A 19,909-nucleotide genomic window follows, 5' to 3' on the forward strand; every position below is an offset into this window, starting at 1 on the left:
GGCTGATGCATTCATTGAATGTGGCTTTCCCAAGTCGGGTGCACATTTGTAGGACCTCTGGAGGTCTGGGGACTTTGCATCAATCAGCGCCTGTCCCCTTAGCTAAAAAAATGCTTTTACCCCCTCCTCAATTTTGAGTGCAGATAAACACATTTTTTGGTTTTTTCACTCATTGTAAAAGAAATATGGGTCGAAATTAAGTCATATTGCATGATGGTGGCATGAATTTGGAACTGGAGAGTGTGAAATGTGTTTACTCCTTTTTGCAGCCATAGAAGGAGGAAGAAGTGTATTGTGAATTTTCACCAGACATTGTGCATAAGAATATTAATATGCAGCACAAAACCTAATGTGTCTCTTCCTTTCATTTTGGGTTTCTGAATGTTTTTGGCTCCTTTATTCTAATATTAGATTTCTCTTTCAGGGAGTTTATTCTTTGCATTGATTGTGAAGAAAGTATTTCTTAAGTATAAAATATTTTGAGATGGTAGTTTATACCATAAAGTTATTTTTTTTACTTAAAAAATAGGGAATCAAATGTCTTGCCATTTGTGTGTCTTTTTAAAAGAAACCATAGATAAAATATCTTCTGCTATTTTACTTTCTTGTATGAAAATTTCCAACATTTCAGCATTAGATTGAACTCCTAAAGTCTAGTGGGAATCTTTTAATAATTAAATACACTGAGTTAAGTCCATCCACTGTTAGAGCCATTGCAATATTCTTTGAACATGAACTTGCATTGTTTTGTAGGATTCTTCATTAACTGACTTTTTTTTTTTTTTTTTTATGTGTAGCACTATTTTTTAAATGGAAGGCAATATTTAAAATTTGGTCTAAGAGACTGCCTTTGACAGAAGTTTAAAAAGAGTATTTCGTATGGTATTTTTAAAAGCCTTGATTTTGAAAATAGAAATGAAATATTTGCAGGTCCATCATTGAATATGAGTACTAAAATATCACAACTCCTTTTATCATTTTGAAAACATATTGTGAAGCAACTGGCATTGCATGTACAATACACATTTTAAAAGTGACAATTTTTAAATACAAGATTAAGATTAGTTATGTAGTAATTTTCATTATTTTCTTGGCATGCATCCATGTTGTCATGATGCTCATATGAAGTAGGTCAGTGCAGGCTTTAATAGTTTCATCAACAGTAGTTGACAGTTGAATAACTTGCTTTCAGTTTTAATTTTAAAATGTTTATTTTGAAGAAGAATTTTTTTGGCTTTGACAATAGTCATGTTGTGGCAACTTGAATAGGTCCCATAAATATGATTGGTGTGTGTGTGTGTGTGTGTGACAGAAAACAGTCTTTATTCTTCATTGAATACCCTCACCCCCTTTTTAAAGCTACAGTTTAAAAGAAGAGATGGTGAGTATCTTGGTTACTGTCAAGGTTTTCACAAAACCAGAGCGTTTTTTAAAAATCTCTAGTAACATGTAATTCTTTGTTTCTGAAATCCTCATTAAGTTGAATTAAGCAACCTGGTCTTTACATTCAGATGTGGGATATTCAAGTTATGGACTAAAATTTTTTTAAGAGAGGCAAATTTTAAAAGTTGAATTAGTAATGTATATTTCACTATGAGAACAAGAGGGGAAAGGAATCTTCACTTTATAGTTTTAAAATAGGTGAGTTGTAGAGGCAGCTGAGTGAAATGTTTAAATAATGACAGTCAAGTGCATTTTTTGATAAAAAATGTGTAAATTGAATTATTCTTTAATAGTTGATATTTGCACATCCATTACAGCCTTACTGCTCTGACTTTAACGTAAGAAAAACTTCTGAAGTAGAATATGCTCCAGCTTTTGGTATTTGCTCTGAAAAAATAATGGGCAACAAACACGTGAATCCCAAAATAAGAAATTTTATGTTTTTGTTTTGAAATTGTGATGGTATACTTACTAGCATCTAATGTTCAATTTTAGAAATCCTATTGGCAAAAATGATTTTTATGTACTTAAAACTTTATAGAGTAAACAATATTTGTAGATAATAAACAAGATAAGTGCCTATATTTAATAGTCTTATACCCCCTGCACCAAAAGAATGGATTTATATTATTCATTAAGTGGCCGTATAAAATAAAGATATCAAAAGTGAAGACTCCTTTACTACTATATCCTCCTAAGAAATATATGTATTAAATTTAAATTACATTTTTGAAGCAATAGTATTATTTTACAAATTATTTTATCACCCGATAATGTTCTGAGAGAGGATCAGTTTTGTACTACTTCCTGAATAATCCTTTGGTACCATTATTAATGAGAATTTAAAATTACAGTCAAAATAAATGTGACATTTAAAAATTATCAAATGGGTTTTGCATTTGGTTTATCATAGTTTCTAAATTACTGGGCTTGCATATCACAAACAAGTCTGTACTTGTCCTCCTACTTTACAAATACAAATATAGTATGTGATGTAGGCCTTTGACTGGACAATGAATTGTCAGTTCATAATTAATGTATTCTGTTTATTAAACTAAAATCCTGTTTGATAAAAGTACGCCCATTGAAATATCAGGTATTAAATGAGTCTTTGAAGAAAAGCATTCAACTTTGATTGGAAACTATTTCTTAAGAGTTACATATATATTTTAAAGGTGTATGGAAAATAGAGATAGTACAAAATTGATAGTATTGTTATATTTCTATAATATGGTAATGAATACTTTCAACTTAAGTCTAAGTTAATAAGCTTACACGTTTCTTACTATTACTCATTCTTACTCCATAGACAGAAAGTCCAAATCACTGACATTGCTCACTAGAAAGGAGATTTCTTAGTAGGCATATGTTTTAGTACTGAATATGCTATAAAGTATTTATGTTTTCTAAGGAGTAGAATTCCAAAATAAGCTTTTTGTTGTTAAAACTAGTAACCCATGCATTTTTACCTAAAACAGAGCCACAACCTAACTGCAAACTTTTTTTTTAACTTAAATTGCACCCCTTTGGTTACTTAAAAAACAACAACAACAACAAACCAAAGCAAGTTTCCCCTTCCTTTTATGTCTCAATGTCTTCATAGTTCAGTGCAAATTTTTTAGTGTAAAGCAACAATAAACAAATTTACTAAGTCCTTTTGTTTACTTTTTCAGGCAGTTTTACTTGAAACCCTGATAGAATAAAATTGCCGTGAAACAAAAGGATGGTTTCTGCCTGTTTGTGATTACTTATGTTTGAGATCATACCTACATGAGTGGGAGCAAATAACATATTTGCAGTGAGGCTATAACATAAATACAGATTGATCATCCCTAATCCAAAATCCAAAATACCCCAAAATTCAAAATGCTCCAAAATCTGAAAGACTCCAAAATCCCAAACATTTTTGGTGACAGTAGTGAAAAATTCCACACCCAACATTGTATCATGCACAAACTTATTTAAAATACTGTATAAAAATTACCTTCAGGTTATTTGTATTAGGTGTATATAAAACATAAAAGAATTTCGTGTTTAGGCTTGGGTCACATCCCCAAGATACTCATTACACATATGCAAATATTCCAAAATCCAAAATAATAAATCAGAAGCATGTCAGGCATGGTGGCTCATACCTGTAATCCTGGCACTTTGGGAGGCCGAGGTGGGCGGATTGCCTTAGCTCAAGAGTTTGAGACTAGCCTGGGCAATATGGTGAATCCCTGTCTCTACTAAAATACAATACGTTAGCCTGGCGTGGGAGCTGGCGTCTGTAGTCCCAGCTACTTGGGAGGCTGAGGCAAGAGAATTGCTTGAACCTAGGAGGCCAAGGTGCAGTGAGCTGAGGTCACGCCACTGCACTCCAGCCTGGGCGACAGAGCGAGACAAGGCTCAGTAAGTAAATAGGAAACACATATGATCCTAAGCATTTCAGATAAGAGATAGTTAACTTGTACCTGAAAATTCAAAAAAAATACTGGTATTTTATTTTAGAAAATATTCCAGTACTACATTTATTCAAATTCAGGGATTATTAAAAGAGTTTTTTTTATCAATTACTGTAAATTTATTTGCAGGTGAGACTTCATAAGCTTCTTATTAAAATGATCCTATACTATTGTTTTACCCACTTTATGGAAAGAGAGAAACAATGACAGAAGAACTGTAAGATTCTGCTGATTCCTTATTAAACCATGAAAAAAATTCTGGGGTCAGAGTTCTTTATCTTTACTCAGTCCTGCAAGGCATATGTACTTCTGTATCTGCTCCATTTTAGGCTTAAAATTATAATAAAAGTGGTATTACATATGTGATCTATTTTGGATGTTCTCTTAATTCTAGTTAAAACCCAAATTGAACAATTTTGTTTTACTTTGTTATGATGACGAAAATCGACATCTAGATGTTAAGTGATTAATCTCTTGTTTCCATCTTAGTTATAGTGAGCAAAATTTGGTGATCCAGAAGGTTTACATAGTGGTGCCATATGAGTTCTGATTTCAGTTCCCTGTCCTAGAAGGCAGTGGTTGAGTTTTATTCTTGGTTTTGAGACAGGTAGCTTATTAACCTGTTGAGAAATATTATTGTTCCTTCAACTGCAGTGGAAAACATTTACTATAAACTCATAACATTAAAGTTTACTTTAACTGGAAGTCCAGGATTTTCATTTTTCTTTAAAAATAGAGACTGACTAGCACATCAGCTGGCTTCCATATATTTTTGATGAGTAGTTTGACTTGCTGCCTACCTTGAGTTTAGCCTGTTTTCAATACTAAGCACACAACAGACAAGATGCATTTTGTGTATCCGTATTGAGGCTGTGTCCCAACACAGTTTCTAGTTCCAGAGGGAAGGCAGTTCCTTGCTCTCCTATGATTTGAAACTAATAAAATTGTCTTCCCTACTGACGAAAGGCAAGTCAGACAATTTAAAGCCTGTTGATTTTCTTGTCTTCTTTAGGTTGGGTAGCACATATGAATGTATGTAAATGATCGACCAATTTGTTCTCTCCATTGAAAGGTGTCTTGAATGATGGCATGTGCAGGACTGATTGGGTTTCTCTCTCACTGTTAATTTTTGGTACTATTTGGAGAAAATGAGCTTCACAGTAGTAGAAAAGACAGATGTGTCTTGTTATGAAAGATGCTTTGGATTAAGAATTATGTCATATTACCTTTTCCATTAGAAAATGATGTTGCATGCTAAAATTGTACAAATGAAAATTAAAATAAGCCTTATCATTTATTTACATTTGAGCACTTTAAGCAAGAACAGTTTGTAAGTACTCAAATGAATACCTGCTATATACAAAGTACTATGCTAGAGACTGGCATTTGAGGAATGCCCATTCACTTGTAATATTAACCTTGTAAAATTGACCTAAGCAAAAATATGCAATAAAACTTCTCTTTTATTTGGTTTAGGGGACCAGGAAAAGAAGTGACAAGTGTCAAGGTGTGGATTGTGGAAAAAGTAGACCTTAGTTTCCTCATTTACAAAATGAGAGGTTTATACTAAGTGACCTTGAAGGTTCCTGTAGCTAAGTTTCTAACTCTGTTAGTAAATCAATATTGACAACAATAATAAAACCATAAGCACAGTGAAAGGCTAACATAATTAATTTATCATAGGCAATCAGCAGAACATTTTCATTGGATGAATTATTAGGATTTCTCAGTGTTTCCTTGGGTGTTAGCTGAGGAGGACTTGGTTATTGCTAACTTGTGCCAAGGGTTCTGTTATGTGAAATTAAGTCTGCAAATCTATACTCAGCATATATTATATTTAAAGTAGTTAAGAGTTGTTTATTGTGTAAAAGTAAGTCTATGCAGTAATCCCAGTTTTGGGGGAGTTTAACTACTGGTTGAGGGATTGTATGTAGTAGGGAGTCTTTTTGTGTGCTGCATTTGTTTTGTTTTGTTTTGTTTTGTTTTGTTTTGTTTTGTTTTTTGAGACGGAGTTTCGCTCTTGTTACCCAGGCTGGAGTGCAATGGCATGATCTCGGCTCACCACAACCTCCGCCTCCTGGGTTCAGGCAATTCTCCTGCCTCAGCCTCCTGAGTAGCTGGGATTACAGGCACACATCACCATGCCCAGCTAATTTTTTGTATTTTTAGTAGAGACGGGGTTTCACCATGTTGACCAGGATGGTCTCAATCTCTTGACCTCGTGATCCGCTCGCCTCGGCCTCACAAAGTGCTGGGATTACAGGCTTGAGCCACCGTGCCCGGCTGTTTTGTTTTCTTTATAAAGAGATGCTCAATGTTTAATCTTATCCCATAATAGTATTTTAATATTTTAAGGTAGTAGTGAACGTTATATTGTAAATTCAATTATATAAATAAGAAAAGTGTGTACCCTTTTCTTAGTGATTTAGTTCAGAGTTGAGCTTCACAGCTATTCCTCTTCATCTAGGATAGACATTTTAGTAAGTGATTGTGATAGAATGTTATTTGTAAATTATAAGGAACATGATACTATGGTTATTCCACGTCTGTGAGCAAAGTACACCACTCTTGTCCAGTGTCTCCTATTCCACCATTCTCTGTTTAGTCTTTTAGTTGCTTTCTCTTCTGCTTTCTAGAGGGTTCTAAGTTCAAGTTAAAGATGAGCAGCATAGGCCAAGAGGAGGAAGAATCTTCCTGCCCTCGGTGGGATAATAAAATAAGGAACAATAAGTACTAAAGCCTTAATACACTCGATTGCTGACTATGAGAGTAAGATATTTAGCACTCAACCCACATAAATAAAAACATTAAAACATGATTTTTCTTTTTTGCCACTGTAAATAGGCATTACTTTTTCTATTTCATGAACTATATACCTTCTATTTATAAGACAAAATAGAAACATAATGAGATTTGGTTAACTACCTACACCCTCTCTATTAGGCTTCTATTACTGTAGCTTATATGTATATAAAGTTGTGTGGGAGGTGAAATTTTCTATTTCCTCATAACTGAGCACAAACGGAAAACTGCTGATATTCCTTGCTTTTTGAATCTTGTTTTTTTTTTTCCTGAGTGCAGAGAGCGAGAGGTCAGAAAGTGACAGGTTCCAATCTGTTATGTCTTAGATTTTTGGAAGGCGTTAGTCCATATGGTACACAGTACCATCTCTTCCAAATAGCCTTATTTAAAATAAAATAAAAATTATCTGAACCCATTTGTTGTCTAAATTTGGATAGCAAGGATTTAGATAACAAAGGATACCTTTATACCCATTCCAACACAGGATTAGCAAATTGATTTGAACTTGCATGTTAAGTCTGATTGATTAGTGATATTTCTAGGCAAGGGCATGGGAATAAGATGTAATGATATACATACCCTATAATTGCCACCCTTTTTCTTTCCAAAATCAGTAATTTTTAGAATTGGAGCTCTCTTATAGATGAAGCAGTAGAGCAATGGCTGTCTTGAGAAGGGAGAGTCCCTAGGGCTATTGTCTTGCCATTTATGATGCCTAATTTTAAAGTACAAACCAAGCATGGAGAGCACTTGAGTTTGTGTGTTTTTCTATTTTTCTGTGGCTTTTCTGTTTTGAGCACCTGTATTGCCAAGTAGCTACAAGATGAAAAAAGGAGATTACTGTATGAAGTGGCTGCTTCAATTTGTACTATCTATTACCCTTTTTCTTTGCTTCCATTATTTTGTTTCTCTGCTTATATATGTGCTGGTGTGGTCCTATTACCTGCTACCTTGTGAATGTTGTTTCTGCTGATATAAGTGTCTGCCTTTAAGATCCAGCTCATGAAGCATGTCACTTGAATCTTTCTTCAACTTCCAGGGGAACAATGATCTGACTTGTATAATTTAATTTTTTTCAGTAGTTTAGACTGACCTTACCTAAGATAAGTTCGTATTAGTGAGTTTTTACTGAATTTAAATGAAACACTCTCATTTTCTAATATGTAAAGTTGATAGGAATTTGGAGATTAAATATATCTGAAACTAAGTGATCACTAGCAGAATCAGTAGTTTACAATATGGCAGTAAAATGTGTTATTTATATATGGCAGAACCAAGAACTTATCATTGTTTTTGCAGTATGTGTTAAATTTTAAAATTTAATTGGATGAGTGTTACTTCAGTTACGTTTTGCTTAAAGTTGGTGTTTCTGGGAACCTGGGAAATGTATTCCATCAAGATGCTTTAGTTAATGTAAGTGAATCTCTTCCATGTTTGATTGTAGTCATTAGATTTATTAATAAGATAAGTCAATCTTTGATCAAAATTTAACTGTCAGATTATTAAATACATGTCCTTGTTTCTGAAGCAGGAGATACTAGCAAGCAGTGTTTTAGGGAAATTCTACATGTACAAGTTTTTAATGAAGTCAGATTGTCAAAGATAAATTCTGAATTTATAGAATCATATAGTCAGGGAAAGCTGAGTGCAATACACATTTATTATAATGACTGCTACATAGATGGCATAAAAGGTTAAAAAAGAATAAGACGTTATCCTTACCTTTAAAACATTCACCCTCTTTTGTGGTCGATTCATCAATTGAATTTACCAAAAGTAAGATTTTGTTAAATGCAGTAAGGGTACATAAGCAGTGGCATAAACTAATACAGAATTAGGTGAGGGAGGGATTCAATGATGACATAATATTTTTACTGGCAAAATTCAGGATAGTGGCCTTAATGAAAAATCAAATGATGGGCTATCCTAAAACACTTAACAGTATACTTACTTGGTCATTGTTATTCTCACTAGCAGAATTTGGATTGAGTTGTTGATGATGACAGTGAGCTTTGCCAATAATGTGAATAAAGAGAGGAAAATAGCTTGGAAGAAAATTTGCTTGACTAAGGAATAGGGTTTCCGCTAACTAATCACAATCCTTTTATGTAAGCTTTCATCTACAAAATAGAAGAAAGAATATAAAGTAATAGTAGAGAAGAAAAGGATGTGAGCTGGGTGGGAACTGGGGCAGAGTACCAGAGTGTAAATAGCCACAACCCATGTCACCTTAAACTTGGCATTTCACAACAGCCTTTCTTCTATGCCGTAGTACCTTACCAACTCAAATTGCTTTCATTTATAGTTACTCTACTTCTTTTGATAATAGATATCACTATTCCTTCTTTCCATCAGTCTGGCAACATCTGTTTCACCTTTGATTTTTCTCTCATCCTCGTGTTCAGTATTTTAACAAGTTTCCCAGTTTGCAGTGTAGCTTAAATTTCATGTCTTCCTATTTCCACTGCTGATGAGGTTTGGCTATGTCCCCACCCAAATCTCATCTTGAATTGTAGCTCCTGTAATTCCCATATGTTGTAGGAGGGACCTGGTGGGAGATAATTGAGTCATGAGGGCAGTTTTCCCCATACTGTTCTTGTGGTAGTGAATAAATCTAACGAAATCTGATGGTTTTATAAAGGGAAACCCCTTTTACTTAGCTCTCATTCTTTCTTGTCTGCCACCATGCAAGATGTGCCTTTCGCCTTCCATCATGATTGTGAGGCCTCCCTAGCTACATGCAACTCTCAGTCCATTAAAAATCTTTTTCTTTATAAATTACCCAGTCTGAGGTATGTCTTTATCAGCAGCATGAAAATGGATTAATACAGTAAATTAGTGCCAGTAGAGTGGGACACTGCTGTAAAGATATCCAAAAATGTGGAAGTGAGTTTGGAACTGGGTAATAGGCAGAGACTGGAACAGTTTTGAGAGCTCAGAAGATAGAAAATGCGGGAAAGTTAGGAACTTTCTAGAGATTTGTTGAATGACTTTGACCAAAATGCTGATAATGGTATGGACAATGAAACCCAGGCTGAGGTGGTCTCAGATGGAGATGAACCTGTTGGGAACTGAACTCTTCCTAAGCTTTAGTAAAGAAACTGGTGGCATTTCGCCCCTGCCCTATAGATTTGTGGAACCTTGAACTTGAGGGAGATGATTTAGGGTATCCTGCAGAAGAAATTTCTAAGCAGCAAAGCATTCAAAAGGTGGCTTGGGTGCTGTTAAAAGCATTCAGTTTTAAAAGGGAAACAATGTAAAGGTTCAGAAAATTTGCAGCCTTATGTTGCAATATAAAAGAAAAACCCATTTTCTGAGGAGAATTTCAAGCCTGCTGCAGAAACTTGCATAAGTAACGAGGAACCAAATGTTGGTCACCAAGACAATGGGGGAAAATGTCTACAGGGCATGTCAGAGGTTTTCACAGCAGCCCCCTCCCATCACAGGTCTAGAGGCCTAGGAGGAGAAAGTGGCTTCATGGGTCAGTCTTATGACTCCCCTGCTCTACGCAGCCTAGGAACTTGGTGCCCTGCATTCCAGCTGTTCCAGTCATGGCTGAAAGGGGCCAAGGTACAGCTTGGCCTGTGGCTTCAGAGGGTACAAGCTGCAAGCATTGGCAGCTTCCATGTGGTATTGAGCCTGTGGTACACAGAAATTAAGAACTGAGGTTTGAACTGACTCCACTTAGATTTCAGAGGATGTATGGAAACACCTGGATGCCCAGGCAGAAGTTTGCTGCAGGGGTGGGGCCCTCATGGAGAACCTCTGCTAGGGCAGTACAGAATGGAAATGTGGGGTTGAATTCCATACACAGAGTTCCCACTGGGGCACTGACTAGTAGAGCCATGAGAAGAGGGCTACCATCCTTCAGACCCCAGAATGGTAACTCCACCAACAGCTTGCACTGTGCGCCTGGAAAAACTGTATACATACACTCGATACCAGCCCATAAAAGCAGCCAGGAGAGAGGCTTTATCCTGCAAAGCCACAAGGATAGAATGGTCCAAGACCATGAGAACCCACCTCTTGAATTAGTGTGACCTGAGTGTGAGACATGGAATCAAAGGAGATCATTTTGGAGCTTTAAGATTTAACTGCCCCACTAGATTTTGGACTTTCATGGAGCCTTTAGCTCCTTCATTTTGGGTAATTTCTCCCATTTGGAATGGGTGGCTTTATCCAATGCCTGTACTCCCATTGTATCTAGGACATAACTAGCTTTTTGATTTTACAGGTTTATTGGTGGAAAGGACTTGCCTTGTCTTGGGTAAGATTTTGGACTGTGGACTTTCAAGTTATTGCTGAAATGAGTTAAGACTTTGGTGGACCATTGGGAAGGCATGACTGGTTTTGAAATGTGAGGACATGAGATTTGGGGGTGGGCAGAGTGGAATGATATGGTTAGGCTGTGCCCCAACTCAAATCTTAACTTGATTTTAGCTCCCATAATTCCCATGTATTGTGGGAGGGACATGGTGGGAGATAATTGAATCATGGGATGATTCCCCCATATTGTTCTCATGGTAGTGAATAAGTCTCACGAGATCTAATGGTTTTATAAGTAGAAACCCCTTTCGCTTGACTCTCTCATCTTCTGTTGTCTGCTGCCATGTAAGACGTGCCTTTTGCCTTCCACCATGATTGTGAAACTTCCCCAGCCATGTGGAACTTTGAGTCGATTAAATCTCTTTTTCTTTATAAATTACCCAGTCTCAGGTATGTCTTTAACAGCAGCATGAAAATGGACTAATGCAACTGCCAGGACCATAATTCAGTGCTTCACTATCTCATTCCTGGATTGTTACAGCAGCAACATAGCTGTTTTATGCCATTGTCCTTTCTCCCCTACTGCGCTATTCTGTATATTATGGTCAAAATAAGCCTTCTTGCTATTCACCAGCATTCTACATCCACTTTAGTCCCTCAGGCATCTCGTTTTTGGCCTTGTGTTTTGTGATCCTGCTTTCATTCCTGCTTTACATCTTTCCTGTTTCACATCATTTCCTTGTTTCCAAACTCTACTTAATTACATCTTAACCATTTTTGAAGCCATAGCTCAAGTCATTGTGCTATGAAACATTCCTTAGCTACTCTAGTACACACTGATCTTTCCTTGACTTCATAGTGTGTAGTGAGTTCTGTACAATTTAGCACTAATCACTCAATATTTTTCGAATGCTGTTGTAATAAACAAGTTATTTGAAGGTGGGGACAACAAATTTTGCATCTTTTTTTTTCTTCTAGTGGTAGGTACTAGTGAATATCTTTTTTTGTTTACTGCATTCTTAGTGGCACTTTACTTTTTTCTACATGTTAATGTTTTTGTATTTGATAACATAATGTGGTAATTTTCTCCCAAAACAAGTTATTAAATGAATGGTGCATTTTACAGAATAGAGGACTTAACAGCAGTTGATGTTTTTTAAAATTGCATTGGTGAAACTGAATTAATCATTCATTGAGAGTTTCAGTTTTACTAGTCCCATATCTTTCACTGTATACCTAGATTTAAAAATAATCTGTGTTCCAAATGAAAGCCATTGTGTCCTTCATTTAAAAGCCACTGAGCAGGTGAGTACTACATGGCTCAGTAACCTTTCATGACTGAGTATACAATAGTAGTTAGGGTTTTATGGACTGATTAGTTATTCTGTATCCCAGCCTAGTTCTCAAGAGACAAATTAAAGATCCCTTAACATTGAAGTGGAGATGGCTTTTTAAAGTTTGGTCCTAGCAGAGGGTTTTAGCTAATTCTTTTAGGAGACAAAACCCAAAGCTAAGGTAACTTGAGTTATGGCCAAAGCCTGAAGGTGACAAAGGAAACTTGTCGGTGAGGGCAGATAAGAAAAGAGGTAGATTTATTTGGGAAGTATGAAAGAGATAGGAGTAAAATAGGAAGACAACAGAGAGGGCCTGAAGTGTTTCACGTTCATACAAGTGGCTACCTAGGCTACTGATGTAGAGCTTTCTTTCCTTTCTTTTTTGATGAGGGGCAGGGTTCTAAATATATTCCTTTTAGAGACCCTTTCAGCTTTAAAATTTTATTTTGTATTGTGCTGCTTGGTTACAGCAGTGGTTCTCAAATTGTTACCCTATTCTTACCACCTGGGACCTTGTTAGAAATTTAAATTTGGGGGCTGCCCCACAACCCAGAATTACTATAATAGAAACTCCAGGGCTATGGTCAGCAGTCTTTGTTTTAACCAGTCTTCCAGGAGATTCTGATTCTCTAACTGAAACTGAAATTTGAGAACCACTGGATTAAAGGAGTCATCTTCTTAAAAACAAAACAACAACAATTAGGCCAGAGTCCCATTTGGCAAAGTTGCAGTATGGTTGTCCCCCCTTATCTGCAGTTTTACGTTCTGAGGTTTCGGTTATTTGCAGTCAACCACAGACTGAAAATATTAAATGGAAAAATACCAGAAAAAATATTATAAGTTTTAAATTGCTCCCTAATTCAAATAGTGTGATAAAATCTTGTGCCATTCTGCTCCATCCTGCCCTTTAGTCACTTTGTAGTCATCACAGGGCTTTGGTAGTGCTATGTTCAAGTAACCCTTATTTTGCTATGCAATTATTACAGTTACTTATTTTACTATCCTATTTTGTTATTAGTTATAATTAACCATTAATTATTGTTTTTTCCTATGTCTAATTTATAAATTAAACTTTATTATAGGAATATATAGGAAAAAACATATATATAAGGTTCTGTACCATCTGTGGTTTCAGGCATCCACTGGGGGTCCTGGAAGGTATCCCTCAAGAATAAGGGAAGACTACTGTATTCTCAGTCATTCTTAAGTCCTCCAAGGTGGGATTCATAATTCCATAATTTTAATATTTTTGAATATAATTCTACTACAACCTCAGTTTTAAATTTTAAAGTATTTTAAGTATATACTTTTCCTCTAAACTAAAATATTTAGTTTCAGTAATTGTGTATTAAGTGAACTGATGAATAAAAATTAAACACATAGCATTTAGTCACTATTATCTTCTTTTTCCTTTAGAGCACTTAGTATACTAATCATAGTTATTTTAAATTTCCAGTCTGACAATTCCAAAATCAATCATATCTGAATCTGGTTCTGATACTTGGTTTGCTTCTTAAGTTAAATGCAAAAATGAAACATAGTTTCATAGTTCTCAGTTACTCTAAAAACTATAGTACAGTTATAAAAAGTATAACATAAGCATAAGTGGAATATCAGAAGTAGAAGATAGAAAAGAACAGAAGAAATACTTGAGGTAATAATAATTTGAGAATTTCCTAGAATTAATGACAAACACCAAATCCAGGAAGATCAGAGGATACTAAGCATGGTAAACACAAATATATATGTATATGTATATGTATATGTATACACACACACACACACACACACACACACACACAAACACATACGCGCGCGTATTTTTACTCAGCCTGTAGAAAATTAGAGAAAATCTTGAAAAAAGCCAGAGAGAGAGAGAGAGAGAGAGAGAAAACACTTTTCCCACAGAGGAATAAAGGTAAGAATTGTATCAGATTTGAACTCAGAAAGTATGCAAGCAAGAAGAGAATCCAGCAGAGTTATTCAAAAGTAAAAGAGAAATAATGATTTTCTCAGAGAAACAAAACTTGGAATTTGTCACTGATAGATCTGCCTTGCACAAAATGTGAGGAGGTCTTTAGAGAGATGGAAAATGATATAGGTTAGAAATTCAGATCTATATAAAGTAAGAGTAAGAAGAAATAAAGATAAAATAATACTTTTTTTTTTTTTTTTGAGTTGGAGTTTCACTCTTGTTCCCCAGGCTGGAGTATAATGGCGTGGTCTCAGCTCACTGCAATCTCCGCCTCCTGGATTCAAGCCAGTCTTCTGCCTCAACCTCCCAAGGAGCTGGGATTATAGGTGTCTGCCACCACACACAGCTAATTTTTGCATTTTTAGTACAGATGGGGGTTTCAACCATATTGGCCGGGCTGGTCTCAAACTCCTGACCTCAGGTGATCTGCCCACCATGGCCTCCCAAAGTGCTGGGATTACAGGCGTGAGCCACCGTGCCCAGCCCATTTTTTTTCCTTATATTTACTTGATCTAATAGATAACAGTTGAAAATAATAACAGTGTATTCACTGAGTATAGCTCATGGATAAGCGAAATGAATAACAACAATTCATTCACTGCTGGGATGAAAGACTTGAGAATACTCTAAAGTACTTGAACTAACTGTGAAGCACTATGATGTTACTTGAAAGTGGACTTGGATTAGTCATAAATATATATTGCAAAGTCTAACCACTAAAAATTTTTTTCAAATAAAGGAAGTGTAATTGGTTGCTAAGAGACTTGAGAATATGGAATCATATAAAATGGTGCAACTCAGAATGGAAGACAAAAGAGAAATAGAAACAAACAAAGGGCAATATATGATACATGTCAGTTCATTTATATCAATAAGCATTTCAAGTGTGGGTGTTTTAAATAACATCAGTTAAAAGAATGTCAGAGTGGATAAAAAACAAGACTCAACTATATGTTTACAAGTTTACCATTTACAGTAACCAGTTTCATTTTATCATTTACTAACCAATTACTTGTAGCATATTTCATGAATGTCTTGTAGCAGAAGTTGAGAACTTTTGCAAAATACTGCAAGCTAGGGGCAAAGTGCTTAAATTACAGAGAAGAAGAGGAAATGGCCGTATTTGGTGCCCAGTGTTATGTATAAACCACTTAATTTCTTCCACTTAGAATTAATTTTCCAAGTAACTATTGAGCACTTCTTATGTGGATTCCAATTTTTATAAAACAGCTTGATTGAGATAATTTACATACCATTAAATTCATTCATGTTAAGAATACAATTAAATGGTTTTAGTATGTTTATAAAGTTGTGCTGTCATCACCATGATCTGATTTTAAAACAATATGATTTTTTTAAGCAGTTGAAAATTCAGCTATAGTGACAGAGTTGCATAGCAATTACAGGTAGAAAGGTTATTTATCTAATTATAATTCTGGAGGGTCAAAAGCAGTAGGAGCATTTGAGGTGGTGTTTCTGTTTCACATGCTGAAAATTAACAGAACCATGTTCTGTTAAGAACATGGGTTTTTAGAAACTCAGAAGATGAAGTTGTACTTGGCTTTGTTCTTTTTATCTGCAGTCTTTCTGTGTCCTTATCCTTTATTGGATCAGTCTTTTATTACTTTAGATACACTAAAAAGCTTTCTTCTACTTAGATGCTTACTGCTATAAAATTGTCAAAGTATTGTTTTGAACTTCACCATAAGTTGTGTGAGTCTTACTGTGATGCACATCTTTTTAAGGCATTTACACTTTATGTATTTGTAATTAGCACTGTATGTAAGCTGTCTTGTTTTTCTGCAGTGTATTTTGAACCCTGCAGTAGTTATATCTTCCTACATTAATTTCTCTGCCAAGCATAAAACTTTCCAAATAGAGTAACTTTTATTAAAAATCTTACATTTTTTAACAGTTTTGAAGTGAAAAGGTATCAGAATCACAGAATGACAATCCAATGTAGTTGTATAATAAATAATTATAATTCCTTTTCTGGAATTAGTTGCCTGGGTTTGCCATCCCAGTCACTGATTCTTTTGAAAGTGTTTTCTTTTTCAGTAAAATAGAACTGGCAATAATGCTTATCTTATAGAGGTATAGTGAAGATTAAATGAGATAATTCAGATGGAACATTAATGGAAAATCTGGTACATGATAAGTACTGGATAAAGGTTGGTTATTTTAACTGTGCTATAATTAAGAATATTTTTACTTTAACATACCATCTATATACAAGATTATATGATTACTTCTGATTTTTATTACTATATTAGTATATTGTAATGTTGATATGTAAAGGAAGAGTTTTCCAGACTGTGAGATCAGCAAATACAAGTTCTTAAGGCCGCACACCAGGAAGCCAAGGAATAAGAGTACCATGAGTACTGTGGAGTGTGGCAGATGAGGTCAGAGGTAAAGGAAAAACAGATTTGTATAGGACTTTGCTTTTTTTTTTTTTTTTTTTTTTGTGACAGTTTCACTCTTGTTGCCCAAGCTGGAGTGCAGTAGCGTAATCTCATATCTCTGCAACCTCCACCTCCTAGGTTCAAATGATTCTCCTGCCTCAGCCTCCTAAGTAGCTGGGATTACAGGCACACACCACCACACCTGGCTAATTTTTGCAATTTTAATAAAGTTGGGGTTTCATGTTGGCCAGACTGGTCTTGTACTCTTGACCTCAGATGACCCACCTACCTCAGCCTCCCAAAGTGCTGGGATTACAGGCATGAGTCACCATGCCCAGTGGGCTTTCTAGGTCTTGTAAGCACTTACAAGTGAGTGTTGCATTCTGAGTGAGATGGACACCATTGGAAGACTCAGGGCAGAGTGACATATGACCTGACTGATGCTTTAACAGCTCATTTGGCTGCTGTGCTGAGAGGATGGTGTAGACTATGGAGCAAGGGCAGACACAGGTAGACCAGACTGGGCTTGGTTACTGAAGTTTTTACACTGGGAATGTGTGTGAAGGATGAAGTACATGCAAATATTAATAAGTGGTGGTCTTAGGGTTAGCTATGAGTGATTATATTTTTCTCTATTTTACAAAAAATGAGTGACATATTAGGCTCTTTGATTAGGAGGATGTATTTGCATATTAAGTACAGTATTATCAGTACAGTTACTAAATCTGAAAGATTTGCTGTTAGACTAAATGTTCATAATCTGTCTACTGGAATACAATGAAGCATCAGCAATTTCAAATAAATGACCTAAGTTAACTAGAAAAGGAGAATTAACAAATAAAACCTTTTACATAATGTAATTAAAGTAACTAGAATTGAACTAGACTATATTAGCAATAGAAAATGTAAATAATTATTATTAAAACAGTCTAGTGGCCTTATTAATACTACTGTTAGTTTCCACTTGGAGTAGAGTTTTGTAAATTACTGTTTTGAAGTCTCAAACTCTTGTTTTAAGTAATTGCATTTAGATAGTAGTTTTAACAGAACATTCTATAATTGGCCTTGTTCTTTCCTTCATCTGTTTTCTTTTTGCCTGAGCCACTTTCTGCCAGCCCTACCTCCTTAGTAAATTTCAGTTTATCCTTCAGAGCTTAGCTGAACTACAAAAAGAGCCTTTTCCAAGTCCTTTAAATCTTTGATCACTCTTCCACTCAGTTCCATTTTTGTTGTGGTGGTGGTATTGTTTGAGACAGGGTCTCACTATGGTGCCGAGGCTGAAGCTCAGTGGTGCAATCAAGGCTCACTGAAGCCTTGAACTCCTTGGCTGAATGGGAAACAATCCTCCCATTCACACTCCCAAGCAGCTGGGACTACAGGTGTATGCCACCGTGCCCAGTTAATTTTTAAATCTTTTTGTAGAAACAAGGTCTCACTACTGCCCATGGTGGTCTCAAACCTATCACCCCAAGCAGTCCCCCTGCCTTGACCTCCCAAAGTGAGGATTACAGGCAAGAGCCACCACACCTGGGCTTCACCCTCAGTTCTGATTCTTGTTACCATACATGACAATTGTATAAAATATTTATATAATTTGTACAGTTATTTAGATTTTTTGTTAGATTATCAGTACCATAGGATGTATTTTATTTCCCTTATAGTTGTTTACCCAGTGCAGAATGGATACATGTATGAATGAATGAGTTAATTTAGTTCTTTTTTCCTCCAGCTCTGCTTCTGAAATTAAGTGCACAGATTGGGCTTCCTGAAAATAATCAGAGTTTCTTACTTAACAGTCTCCCTGAACTGATTTCCCCTAGGGTGTATTGCATCTGTTTGTCACTCTTCCCAAAGGTATTTCTTGCTTTTAGTCCTTCTGTAGGTGACTTCCCTCTGGGTAACTAGTGTATTCTTGTTGAATACCTACACTTGTGTTTCCTCTTAATCTTTTGGTTAATCACTAATTCCCCACCTTTCCTGATAGTCACTACATTAGGTATGCTCTTTGCATGGTCCCAAAATATCTGCATTGGTATATTATTACATCTGCTTTAAAGCTTATATTTAATAAATATGGATCCCATTTTTATCTAGTCTAAAGGTACAAGACAATATCCAATATGGTGAAAGGAAGTATTTCCTCAACACTTATATAGTACTGAGTGTTTGTAGTGGAAAATTTAGAACCTTCTACTTTGTCTCCCTGACTTTTGATGTTCCTTGAATTTTTCTCCATCCCCTCTTTGTTTTCTTGTCTTTCCTCTCTTGTTCTTACCCTTTTCCCCTCCTCTTTTTATCTTTTTTCTCAGTCTCCCACTTCTTCTCCCATCATAAAAGAAGTTAATGTAATTTATAAAAATATTATGTCTGCTTTTCTTAGAATCTGAGAAGTTAGCAGCTTTTTATTTCTTTATCAGGTTGTTTCAAAGTTTAATTAGGTTGTTTAAGAAAATATGTTATTAGCCTTTGATATAAAAAGATTATTACAAAATTATTTAATAATGTCCTATAGAAAAGGTGTGGGTCAGCAAGCAGGTTTACAGAAGGAAAGGGTTATGCTAGACTGTTTGCTTGCTTCTAGTCTCTAGTTATAAAAATACCAAATTTCAACCTGTTGCAGGGACCTGTTGAAGGCAGAGAGGAATTAAGCTAGAAAAACAGTTTGGGATTCCAAACTTCTAAAGTGAGCTATGAAATGTTGTGAAATATCTACATTTTGAGCCTATTTGGATAGAAGCACAATTTATGTCTTGCTTTAAATAATAGAATAAAATTTCTGTAATTGTTTAAAGTCAGTTTTTAAGTAAGTTGGAGTGCATATTCCAGCATTGCCAGTGCAATATGAACAGTGGAGAGGTTGCTCAGACAGCTGCTCTCCTTGATGAAGACAGTGACCCGTAAGGGACTGTAACCAAAACCCAACCAGAGAAATCCAGTTTTATAGGAAGCTGTTTTGGGATGTCAGTTGTCCAGTGTTGGTTACTTGTTTATATAGCTGAGATTACATGTGTTAATCTTTGCTTGACTTAAAAGAGATAAATGGCCTCTGGAGTAATTGTGACAGATTAAAAAATGAAACAATTATATTTTAGACCTGGATATTTTGTCTGTTTTGGACTGCAAGTGTTCATCCCTTGAGTTCCAAATGCAAAAATGTTACATTCAGTAATTGTGAAATCTTGTTATTGCCATTCTTATTCTTTTTTATTTAGAATCATGAGTAGTATTTTTGTTATA

The 19,909-nt window shown here is 35.4% G+C and overlaps 1 protein-coding gene and 1 pseudogene across 2 annotated transcripts in view; both read left to right on the forward strand.

The window, feature by feature from the left end:
* RFX7 (regulatory factor X7) overlaps positions 1–19,909 on the forward strand; it is a 160,300-nt gene that overhangs the window by 770 nt on the left and 139,621 nt on the right. The window lies entirely within an intron of this gene.
* Positions 1–19,909, forward strand: part of LOC141583667 (hydroxyacyl-coenzyme A dehydrogenase, mitochondrial pseudogene) — a 62,184-nt pseudogene continuing 42,275 nt past the window's right edge.

The sequence above is a fragment of the Saimiri boliviensis genome, chromosome 2 (genome assembly GCF_048565385.1).
Source record: "Saimiri boliviensis isolate mSaiBol1 chromosome 2, mSaiBol1.pri, whole genome shotgun sequence".
NCBI lineage: Eukaryota > Metazoa > Chordata > Mammalia > Primates > Cebidae > Saimiri > Saimiri boliviensis.